Below are 11,820 nucleotides of genomic sequence, written 5' to 3'. Positions count from 1 at the left end.
CATGTGTCTGCTGAGGGAAAGTGAGCTTGGAGGCATGTGTCTGCTGAGGGACAGTGAGCTTGGAGGCAGCTGTCTGTTGAGGGACAGTGAGCTTGGAGGCAGCTGTCTGTTGAGGGACAGTGAGCTTAGAGTCATGTGTCTGCTGAGGGAAAGTGAGCTTGGAGTCATGTGTCTGCTGAGGGAAAGTGAGCTTGGAGGCATGTGTCTGCTGAGGGACAGTGGGCTTGGAGGCAGCTGTCTGTTGAGGGACAATGAGCTTGGAGGCAGCTGTCTGTTGAGGGACAGTGAGCTTAGAATCATGTGTCTGCTGAGGGAAAGTGAGCTTGGAGTCATGTGTCTGCTGAGGGAAAGTGAGCTTGGAGGCATGTGTCTGCTGAGGGACAGTGGGCTTGGAGGCAGCTGTCTTTTGAGGGACAGTGGGCTTGGAGGCAGCTGTCTGTTGAGGGACAATGAGCATGGAGGCAGCTGTCTGTTGAGGGACAGTGAGCTTAGAGTCATGTGTCTGCTGAGGGAAAGTGAGCTTGGAGGCATGTGTCTGCTGAGGGACAGTGGGCTTGGAGGCAGCTGTCTGTTGAGGGACAGTGAGCTAGGAGGCAGCTGTCTGCTGAGGGATAGTGAGCTTAGAGTCATGTGTCTGCTGAGGGAAAGTGAGCTTGGAGTCATGTGTCTGCTGAGGGACAGTGAGCTTGGAGGCAGCTTTCTGTTGAGGGACAGTGAGCTTAGAGTCATGTGTCTGCTGAGGGAAAGTGAGCTTGGAGTCATGTGTCTGCTGAGGGAAAGTGAGCTTGGAGGCATGTGTCTGCTGAGGGACAGTGAGCTTGGAGGCATGTGTCTGCTGAGGGAAAGTGAGTTTGGAAGCATGTGTCTGCTGAGGGACAGTGGGCTTGGAGGCAGCTGTCTGTTGAGGGACAGTGAGCTTGGAGGCAGCTGTCTTTTGAGGGACAGTGAGCTTGGAGGCATGTGTCTGCTGAGGGACAGTGGGCTTGGAGACAGCTGTCTGCTGAGGGACAGTGAGCTTGGAGGCAGCTGTCTGCTGAGAGACAGTGAGCTTTGAGGCAGCTGTCTCAACATTTTCAAACGTTCTGTATGTCTGGCACATATTGTAGATTTGACGAATAAATTTGACTCGACTTGAAGTGGCAGCAGTTGAATCCAGCTTGTGTTCAACAAAGTCAAATAATAACTCCAGATATACGTGTAATTTGACGTAACTATGCCTAGAAAAAATGTACACAAAGTCGAAGTCAGATTCAAAATTCTTTTATTTTGTTGACAGATTTTTAGTCAGTGGGTGTTACAGAGGGTTTTTTATTTTAGATGTGTCCTTTTATCACTGCATTAATCAGAATATGGTGTCAACAGCCATAAAATAATCAATTTTGGCCACGTTTCTAGGTATAAAATTTTACATAAATTAGGCTATGAATGACATCTGAACAAACCCCTGTACAAGCGTTCAGAAGTGAAACTGGAAAGCTCTGTGTACTGCAGCTGAGTTTTCTGACTCAGAGTATGAGGGAAACCCCATTTCAATAAAATGGCCTTTACCAATAGAGATTACAAAATCCTACACATTTAGCGAGACATTACATGTAGCTACAGTGTTGTTTTAACCCTTGTGTTGTCCTTCGGGTCCCTGGGACCCGTGCAGTTTTACCCATCGTATTGTCCTTCGGGTCCCTGGGACCCACGGCATTGTCCTACGGTTCCCTGGGACCCATGTTATTGTCCTTTGGGTCCCTGGGACTCATGGCATTGTCCTACGGGTCCCTGGGACCCGAAGACCCTTGACATTGTCCTACGGGTCACTGGGACCCATGGCATTGTCCTACGGGTCCCTGGGACCCGAAGACCCTTGACGTCGTCCTACGGGTCCTTGGGACCCATGGCATTGTCCTTTCGGGTCCCTGGGACCCTTGACGTTGTCTTTTGGGGTCACAAGGACCCTTGACGTAGTCCTTCGGGTCCCTGGGACCCATGGCATTGTCCTTCGGGTCCCTGGGACCCATGGCATTGTCCTTTAGGGTCCCCAGGACCTTTGACGTTGTCCTTTTGGGTCACAGGGACCCTTGACGTTGTCCTACGGGTCACTGGGACCCATGGCATTTTCCTACGGGTCCCTGGGACCCGAAGACCCTTGACGTCGTCCAACGGGTCCTTGAGAACCTTGACGTCGTCCTACGGGTCCTTGAGACCCATGGCATTGTCCTTTCGGGTCCCTGGGACCCTTGACGTTGTCCTTTTGGGTCACAAGGACCCTTGACGTAGTCCTTCGGGTCCCTGGGACCCATGGCATTGTCCTTCGGGTCCCCAGGACCTTTGACGTTGTCCTTTTGGGTCACAGGGACCCTTGACGTTGTCCTACGGGTCCCTGGGACCCTTGACGTTGTCCTTCGGGTCCCTGGGACCCAGGGCATTGTCCTTTCGGGTCCCCGGGACCCTTGATGTTGTCCTTTTGGGTCACAAGGACCCTTGATGTTGTCCTACGGGTCCCTGGGACCCTCGACGTTGTCCTTTGGGTCCCTGGGACCCATGGCATTGTCCTTTTGGGTCCCTGGGACCCAGGGCATTGTCCTTTTGGGTCCCAGGGACCCTTGACATTGTCCTTTTGGGTCACAGGGACCCAAAGCATTGTCATTCGGGTCACCAGGACCCTTGACGTTGTCCTACGGGTCCCCGGGACCCATGGCATTTCCTTTTGGGTCCCCGGGACCAGCTATGCAGTAGCTAACGCTAAAATAATACCATGTTTGCTGACAGAACACACAATGGCCACTGTTTTACACTCATGTAAGAGTATATCAACATATATGTATGTCAACCATATATAAGTCCTGTCGTCCTCTCAAAGGGAAATAGGGCAAATACATGCACTGATAACACAATCATCTCAATGAATGAAGCAGCATGTTTGAACAGATTGCGAAAACGCACCAGTAGGATGCAATTAACACTTTCACAATGGTGGTACACAATTGGACACGGAATCCGGGGTTTTGACAAGCATTCATTTTATTCATCTGCAGTAATGTGTATCTGTGTACAATAGGGTAAGGTTCCTAAAACAGTTTAGGGCAACACTGACGTTCAGACGCTGAGGCTACGTATGTACGTAGCCAACCTTTCGGCTAAGTTCACACTCCCGATCAGACGCAGAGTTGCATACACAGTTCCACGTACATGAACGTGTCACGGTTCACATGGTCTGTGAGTATATCAACAAGGTCGCTCACACTTGTGATATGTTCATTTGTAGGGCGGCAGACGCAGCATCCACACAAACCTTTTGAAAGAGTCTTTGCTGAGGTCTTTGAGTGTGTCAAACACCTTCATCCTGACCTGAGCCGCATCCCCTCGGATGGCAGAGCAATAGCCAGCAAGGGTATCATCTCCGCGTGGACGTGTCATTTGGTCATGGGCGCCGCTGCGAAGCCTTTCCACCAGATCGTTGCGACTTATGCGCTCCAGCAGGATGAGCAAGACCGCTCACGCTTTGTCTTTGTAGTGCTGCACGATAGCGTCTGCTATCTGGGTTCTGTGAGTCAGTGGATCCAAAGTGACACAACTGACAGGTCGTTGATCGTAGACGTGTATGTCAAGCATGACAAACTTGAGCCTGCTAATATCTTTGGTGGTCAACTCATCCACATTGCGAGTAAATCGTGAGCTACCTTGGGTGCAGCCGCAGCGGTTCCACCGTGGTAGTTTTCCCAGGCGTCCATAAACGTTTCACACACAACGGACCCGTTCCTCCTCGCTACATCGATCATTGTCCTAGCCCTGTCCTGAGGGGATCTAATAGAATGGACGGTATCCACCTGTTCTTGTGTCATCATCCCATGGTGAAAGAGAACATCGGCCACATGGTTCAATCTGCCTATGTCACTGGCCTGTATGTAGCTGGCTCTTTTTTGCTTGAGCATCTTGTCCATGGCGAGGTACTCTGTTTGTGTTGAGGGTAGGTTGACCCACACACAGAAAAAACACAAGCGCGGATAAAAAAGGTAAAGAAAAGGTTTAATCCAACAAAAACACAGATGAGGAACAGGTGGTGGTGGAGGTGTAGATGAGAGCAACCACGGAGCGGGTCTGAGGAAGCTGCATACGCTCACGGCGGAACACTGAAACTGTGACGAGAACAAAACAAGGTTAGTCAATGGCAAGGCTTGAGAGCAACGTGCACTGATGACTGGCCTAGTTACCACTTAGGGTTTAGAAACAAACTGGCGCTGAAGAGGTGGTCAGCCCGGGTTATATACTGTGGAGATGGAATGATGAAGATGGAATGATGGAGATGGATTGCAGCTGTGGAGATTGAATGATGGAGATGGGTTGCAGCTGTGCAGGAAGGCGAATGGAAATGTGTGGCCACGCCTCGGACCAGGTTCCTCTAGCCTTGTGTTGTCCTTCGGGTCCCGGGACCCTGGAATTGTCCTTTGGTCCCTGGGACCCTTGACGTTGTCCTTTTGGGTCACCAGGACCCTTGACGTTGTCCTACGGGTTCCAGTGACCCGTGGCATTGTCCTTTGGGTCCCAGGGACCCTGACGCTGTCCTTCGGGTCCCTGGGACCCATGACATTGTCCTTTTGGGTCCCCGGACCCATGACATTGTCCTTTTGGGTCGCAGGGACCCTGACATTGTCCTTTTGGGTCACAGGGACCCTTGATGTTGTCCTACGGGTCCCTGGGACCCTTGACGTTGTCCTTGGGTCCCTGGGACCCATGGCATTGTCCTTTTCGGTCCCTGGGACCCAGGGCATTGTCCTTCAGGTCGAGTGGAAAGGGAGGTAAAAAAGAATAGAGAAACAAAGGCATTTTTTGACATTAGTCTACTAATTTTTTTATTACACACACACACACACACACACACAAACACACACAGACACACAATATACACACAATAGACACTTTAGACACATTTGTCTTGTCTTCTTGTTCTTGTCATTTCTTTTTCACGTCATCTTGTTTCGGACCTGTGCACTTTTCGCACGTGGCACGTTGGCACAGCCGGGGCAGAAGCTGCAGCATGGCCCGTCGTTTGACACTGGAGTTGAAGCTGCATCGGATTCTCGCGAGTGCCCCGCCGCTCGCAATGTCGCTGCTGAAGCCAAGGTACAAAAAGGAGAAGAGGACCACCGTTTACACGACCAACGTTTACACGACCACAGCAGAGAAAAAGACTACTCCTGCTGCGACGACGACGACGACGACATCAAAGATGATGACCAAGGCAAGTGACGTTGAAGTTCAAGACGAAGGAGGAGAACAAGTGAATGAAGAAGAAGAAGAAGAAGAAGAGGGTGGACATGCAAGGGACGAAGAAGAAGAAGACGAAGAAGAAGAAGAAGAGGGTAGTGAAGACGAGGGGCAAGAGGAGGATGAGCAGGATGAGGAAACATTTGTGTCAAAAGATGGCAAAATCAAATGTTTCCTCAAAACGTGTCATCCAAGTGTCCCAAGAACTCACTACCACGCCACCGAAGAGGACAAACCCGACCAAGAAAAGGACACAACAGACGCTGCTACTGCTGCTGCTGCTGCTGCCGCCGCCGCCGCCGCCGCGCTGCTGCTACTACAGCGCCCGGACCCACAGAGTACGCCGCGGAACACGTCCACGACATAGTGTCTGCGTTTGGCCTGTTTGTCACGCGGCAAATCAGACATTTGTGGCCGCCATAAACCTCGAGGGTCAAAGGAGATGTGCCATAGGCGGCAAGTGGAAGCGATGGACGTCACGGCCTGCAAGGACAAAAAAAAACAAGCCCGAGCTGCCGGGGGCGTTGCTCGCCACCAAAGGCCGTGCGGTCTTCTCGTCCAAGTTTGCCTTCCGCCCGTCGCCACTCTGTGTCCTACGTGCCCAAGAAGCACAGGAACGTGGTGCTGCTGAGCACGCTGCACACGGGTGATTCGGGCGTCGGCGCCGGCAGGCAAGCCAAACCCGACATCATCCTCCACTACACCCACACCAAGGGCGGCGTGGACAACCTGGACAAGCTCGTGGGCACGTACAGCTGCCGCAGGAAGACGGCGCTGGCCCCTCGTCGTCTTCCACAACATCCTCGACGTGTCCGCCTACAACGCCTTTGTGCTGTGTGCGAGAGCTCAGGCCCGAATGGATGCGCGGCAAGCTCAACAAGAGGAGGGCGTTCCTCGAGCAGTTGAGAAGGATCCGCTCATCGAGAGACGGCGGCGTCTGCCTCGCACGGAGGCGTCCGCCGCGCTTGTCAAAGCCGTCGTCATGGCGAGGAGGTCCTGTGGTGGCGATGGCGACAGCGGCGGCGGTGGCACAGTCACAAGGGGCCTAGAGGAGCATGGGGATTCTGAACCGGACACACTGAGGGTGCAAAGCAAAAGGAAGAGGTGTCAGCTCAACTGGTCGCACAAACTACTAACACTGCATTACGCGGTGGTGGCAAATTTTTGCGTGAAAATTTTGTGTGGCCACCCAGGAAAACATGCCAAAGTGATGTCACTGAGAAGATGACGTAGCATTAGGAGCCACTACGGTAGCGAGAAGTATGAAAGGCCAAAAACCCGCAAATTGAGGTTGGTTTTAGGTGTTTGACGGGTCAACAGAAGTTCCAGTAGAGCGTGATTGTGTCCCGCCTGTCACGTTTCCTAAGCCCAACCGAAACCATCCTGTTGTTATTTCCTAAACTCAAACCTGTTGTCCCAAGTCCCGTTATTGCTTTCCTAAACCCAACCGTTTATGGTTTTCCTAAACCCAACCGTCCCATTGTTGTCCCGCGTGTCATGGTATTGTAAGCCCACCCACAAGCCTTTCCTTACCTTAAAGTGGTCGTGTTCATTTCACGGAATTAATGGTCACAAACTGTTAACAACGCACTACGTGGTGGTGGTGGCACAGAATGTGTGAAAATTCTGCGTGGCCACCACGGAAAACAATGACAATGTAAAGTCAATAAGAAATGACGTACTAAACCCAACCATTTTGACGGAAAAATTCAAGTTTGAATTTTAGTAAACGTTTTACGTCAAAGGTATTCTGTTGTCCAATGTAATTAGAAAGCTGAATCTGGCAGGGGAGCCATAGAAAGACCCAATGTCAAACTACTAACCATTGCCTTTCAAGTCAATGACAGATCGGAGCTGCATTTCCGTGATGAAAATTGCTAAAAAGCGGTTTGACGTGGCTCGTTGGTCTAGGGGTATGATTCTCGCTTAGGGGCGAGAGGTCCCGGGTTCAAATCCCGGACGAGCCCAAAGGTGTAAAATGGTGTTGATACCTAATTGAGCATTGAAGTCCAGCTTAGAATCAAGTCCATCCAGATAAAAGACAGCAGGTGCATGTGTTAGTGTAGAATATTTGACAATAATGCTGATATTCTCTTTCTAATTAAAACTGAAGACTTTGTTCTCAGCTTTCAAGTTGTGATTGATCCTTGACTCTGGCCTTGGAAGGACCTGGGATCCCCTAACAAGATAAGTAGGAAGCAAAAGTGTAGTAGAGCATTTTGCAACTTTGCATAGCCTGCTTCAACTGAAGTAAACAGAAGAACTGGGAAAAATATGAGGAACAAATGAGCAGGACATAAACACCATCCTGTTTTTTTTTCCTTAACCCAACCTTCCAGTTTTTGTTCCAAGTCCTGTTATTGCTTTCCTAAACCCAACCGTCCGTTGTTGTCCCGCGTGTCATGGAAAAGTAAGGCCACCCACAGCCTTTCCTTACCTTAAAGGGGGCCTGTGTAAAAAATGTTAACACCGCACAACGTGGTGGTGGTACCAAATGTGGGAAAATTCTGTGAGCTTGTTGATCTAGGGAAGCTTGGTCTTACAGAATTCCTGTCGCACAAACTATTAACACCGCATTACGCGCTGGTGGCACGGAATGCGTGAAATTTTGTGTGGCCACCACGGAAAACAATGCCAAAGTGATGTCACTGAGAAGATGACGTAGCATTAAGAGCCACTACGGTAGTGAGAAGTATGAAAGGCCAAAAAACCGCAAAGGGAGGTTGGTTGAGGTGTTTGACGGGTCAACAGAAGATCCAGTAGAGCGTGATCGTGTCCCGTCTGTCACGTTTCCTAAGCCAACCAAAACCATCCTGTTGTTATTTTCCTAAACTCAAACCTGTTGTTGTCCCAAGTCCCGTTATTGCTTTCCTAAACCCAACCGTTTATGGGTTTTCCTAAACCCAACCGTCCCATTGTTGTCCCGCGTGTCATGGTATTGTAAGCCCACCCACAAGCCTTTCCTTACCTTAAAGTGGTCGTGTTCATTTCACGGAATTAATGGTCACAAACTGTTAACAACGCACTACGTGGTGGTGGTGGCACAGAATGTGTGAAAATTCTGCGTGGCCACCACGGAAAACAATGACAATGTAAAGTCAATAAGAATGACGTACTAAACCCAACCATTTTTGACGAAAAATTCAAGTTTGAATTTTAGTAAAACGTTTTACGTCAAAGTTATTCTGTTGTCCAATGTAATTAGAAAGCTGAATCTGGCAGGGGAGCCATAGAAAGACCCAATGTCAAACTACTTAACCATTGCCTTTCAAGTCAATGACAGATCGGAGCTGCATTTCCGTGATGAAAAATTGCTAAAAAGCGGTTTGACGTGGCTCGTTGGTCTAGGGGTATGATTCTCGCTTAGGGTGCGAGAGGTCCCGGTTCAAATCCCGGACGAGCCCAAAGGTGTAAAATGGTGTTGATACCTAATTGAGCATTGAAGTCCAGCTTAGAATCAAGTCCATCCAGATAAAAGACAGCAGGTGCATGTGTTAGTGTAGAATATTTGACAATAATGCTGATATTCTCTTTCTAATTAAAACTGAAGACTTTGTTCTCAGCTTTCAAGTTGTGATTGATCCTTGACTCTGGCCTTGGAAGGACCTGGGATCCCCTAACAAGATAAGTAGAAGCAAAAGTGTAGTAGAGCATTTTTGCAACTTTGCATAGCCTGCTTCAACTGAAGTAAACAGAAGAACTGGGAAAAATATGAGGAACAAATGAGCAGGACATAAACCGTAACCATCCTGTTGTTTTTTTCCTTAACCCAACCTTCCAGTTTTTGTTCCAAGTCCTGTTATTGCTTTCCTAAACCCAACCGTCCCGTTGTTGTCCCGCGTGTCATGGAAAAGTAAGGCCACCCACAAGCTTTCCTTACCTTAAAGGGGGCCTGTGTAAAAAATGTTAACACCGCACAACGTGGTGGTGGTACCAAATGTGGGAAAATTCTGTGAGCTTGTTGATCGAGGGAAGCTTGGTCTTACAGAATTCCTGGTCGCACAAACTATTACACCGCATTACGCGCTGGTGGCACGGAATGCGTGAAAATTTTGTGTGGCCACCACGGAAAACAATGCCAAAGTGATGTCACTGAGAAGATGACGTAGCATTAGAGCCACTACGGTAGTGAGAAGTATGAAAGGCCAAAAACCGCAAAGGGAGGTTGGTTGAGGTGTTTGACGGGTCAACAGAATCCAGTAGAGCGTGATCGTGTCCCGTCTGTCACGTTTCCTAAGCCCAACCAAACCATCCTGTTGTTATTTTCCTAAACTCAAACCTGTTGTTGTCCCAAGTCCCGTTATTGCTTTCCTAAACCCAACCGTTTATGTTTTCCTAAACCAACCGTCCCATTGTTGTCCCGCGTGTCATGGTATTGTAAGCCCACCCACAAGCCTTTCCTTACCTTAAAGTGGTCGTGTTCATTTCACGGATTAATGGTCACAAACTGTTAACAACGCACTACGTGGTGGTGGTGGCACAGAATGTGTGAAAATTCTGCGTGGCCACCACGGAAAACAATGACAATGTAAAGTCAATAAGAAATGACGTACTAAACCCAACCATTTTTGACGAAAAAATTCAAGTTTGAATTTTAGTAAAACGTTTTACGTCAAAGGTATTCTGTTGTCCAATGTAATTAGAAAGCTGAATCTGGCAGGGGAGCCATAGAAAGACCCAATGTCAAACTACTTAACCATTGCCTTTCAAGTCAATGACAGATCGGAGCTGCATTTCCGTGATGAAAAATTGCTAAAAAGCGGTTTGACGTGGCTCGTTGGTCTAGGGGTATGATTCTCGCTTAGGGTGCGAGAGTCCCGGGTTCAAATCCCGGACGAGCCCAAAGGTGTAAAATGGTGTTGATACCTAATTGAGCATTGAAGTCCAGCTTAGAATCAAGTCCATCCAGATAAAAGACAGCAGGTGCATGTGTTAGTGTAGAATATTTGACAATAATGCTGATATTCTCTTTCTAATTAAAACTGAAGACTTTGTTCTCAGCTTTCAAGTTGTGATTGATCCTTGACTCTGGCCTTGGAAGGACCTGGGATCCCCTAACAAGATAAGTAGGAAGCAAAAGTGTAGTAGAGCATTTTTGCAACTTTGCATAGCCTGCTTCAACTGAAGTAAACAGAAGAACTGGGAAAAATATGAGGAACAAATGAGCAGGACATAAACCGTAACCATCCTGTTGTTTTTTTTCCTTAACAAACCTTCCAGTTTTTGTTCCAAGTCCTGTTATTGCTTTCCTAAACCCAACCGTCCCGTTGTTGTCCCGCGTGTCATGGAAAAGTAAGGCCACCCACAAGCCTTTCCTTACCTTAAAGGGGGCCTGTGTAAAAAATGTTAACACCGCACAACGTGGTGGTGGTACCAAATGTGGGAAAATTCTGTGAGCTTGTTGATCTAGGGAGCTTGGTCTTACAGAATTCCTGGTCGCACAAACTATTAACACCGCATTACGCGCTGGTGGCACGGAATGCGTGAAAATTTTGTGTGGCCACCACGGAAAACAATGCAAAGTGATGTCACTGAGAAGATGATTAGCATTAAGAGCACTACGTAGTGAGAAGTATGAAAGGCCAAAAAACCGCAAAGGGAGGTTGGTTGAGGTGTTTGACGGGTCAACAGAAGATCCAGTAGAGCGTGATCGTGTCCCGTCTGTCACGTTTCCTAAGCCCAACCAAAACACCATCTGTGTTATTTTCCTAACTCAAACCTGTTGTTGTCCCAAGTCCCGTTATTGCTTTCCTAAACCCAACCGTTTATGGTTTTCCTAAACCCAACCGTCCCATTGTTGTCCCGCGTGTCATGGTATTGTAAGCCCACCCACAAGCCTTTCCTTACCTTAAGTGGTCGTGTTCATTTCACGGAATTAATGGTCACAACTGTTAACAACGCACTACGTGGGGTGGTGGCACAGAATGTGTGAAAATCTGCGTGGCCACCACGGAAAAACAATGACATGTTAAAGTCAATAAGAAATGACGTACTAACCCAACCATTTTTGTTTTGAACCGAAAAAATTTCAAGTTTGAATTTTAGTAAAAACGTTTTACGTCAAAGGTATTCGTTGTCCAATGTAAATTAGAAAGCTGAATCTGCAGGGGAGCCCCCATAGAAGACCCCAATTGTCAAACTACTTAACCATTGCCTTCAAGTCAATGACAGATCGAGCTGCATTTCCGTGATGAAAAATTGCTAAAAAAGCGGTTTTGACGTGGCTCGTTGGTCCTAGGGTATGATTCTCCTTTTAGGGGGCGAGAGGGTCCGGGTTCAAATCCCACGAGCCCAAAGGTGTAAAATGGTGTTGATACCTAATTGAGCATTGAAGGTCCAGCTTAGAATCAAGTCCATCCAGATAAAAGACAGCAGGTGTGGCTGTGTTAGTGTAGATATTTTTTTGACAAATAAAAATGCTGATATTCTCTTTTCTAATTAAAACTGAAGGACTTTGTTCTCAGCTTTCAAGTTGTGATTGATCCGTGACTCTGGCCTTGGGAAGGACCTGGGATCCCCTAACAAGATAAGTAGGAAGCAAAAGTGTAGTAGAGCATTTTGCAA

The 11,820-nt window shown here is 48.3% G+C and overlaps 2 non-coding genes across 2 annotated transcripts; both read left to right on the top strand.

Annotated features, from left to right (window-relative positions):
- Positions 1–8,589: 8,589 nt before the first annotated feature.
- Positions 8,590–8,660, top strand: trnap-agg (transfer RNA proline (anticodon AGG)). The gene has a single exon. It is a non-coding gene; the product is annotated as a tRNA-Pro (tRNA).
- Positions 8,661–10,027: 1,367 nt separating this feature from the next.
- Positions 10,028–10,098, top strand: trnap-agg (transfer RNA proline (anticodon AGG)). Its single transcript has one exon. It is a non-coding gene; the product is annotated as a tRNA-Pro (tRNA).
- Positions 10,099–11,820: the final 1,722 nt, after the last annotated feature.

The sequence above is a fragment of the Etheostoma spectabile genome, unplaced genomic scaffold, assembly GCF_008692095.1.
Source record: "Etheostoma spectabile isolate EspeVRDwgs_2016 unplaced genomic scaffold, UIUC_Espe_1.0 scaffold00018674, whole genome shotgun sequence".
NCBI classification, from domain to species: Eukaryota; Metazoa; Chordata; class Actinopteri; order Perciformes; family Percidae; genus Etheostoma; species Etheostoma spectabile.
This window is presented reverse-complemented; position numbering and strand designations above follow the sequence as displayed.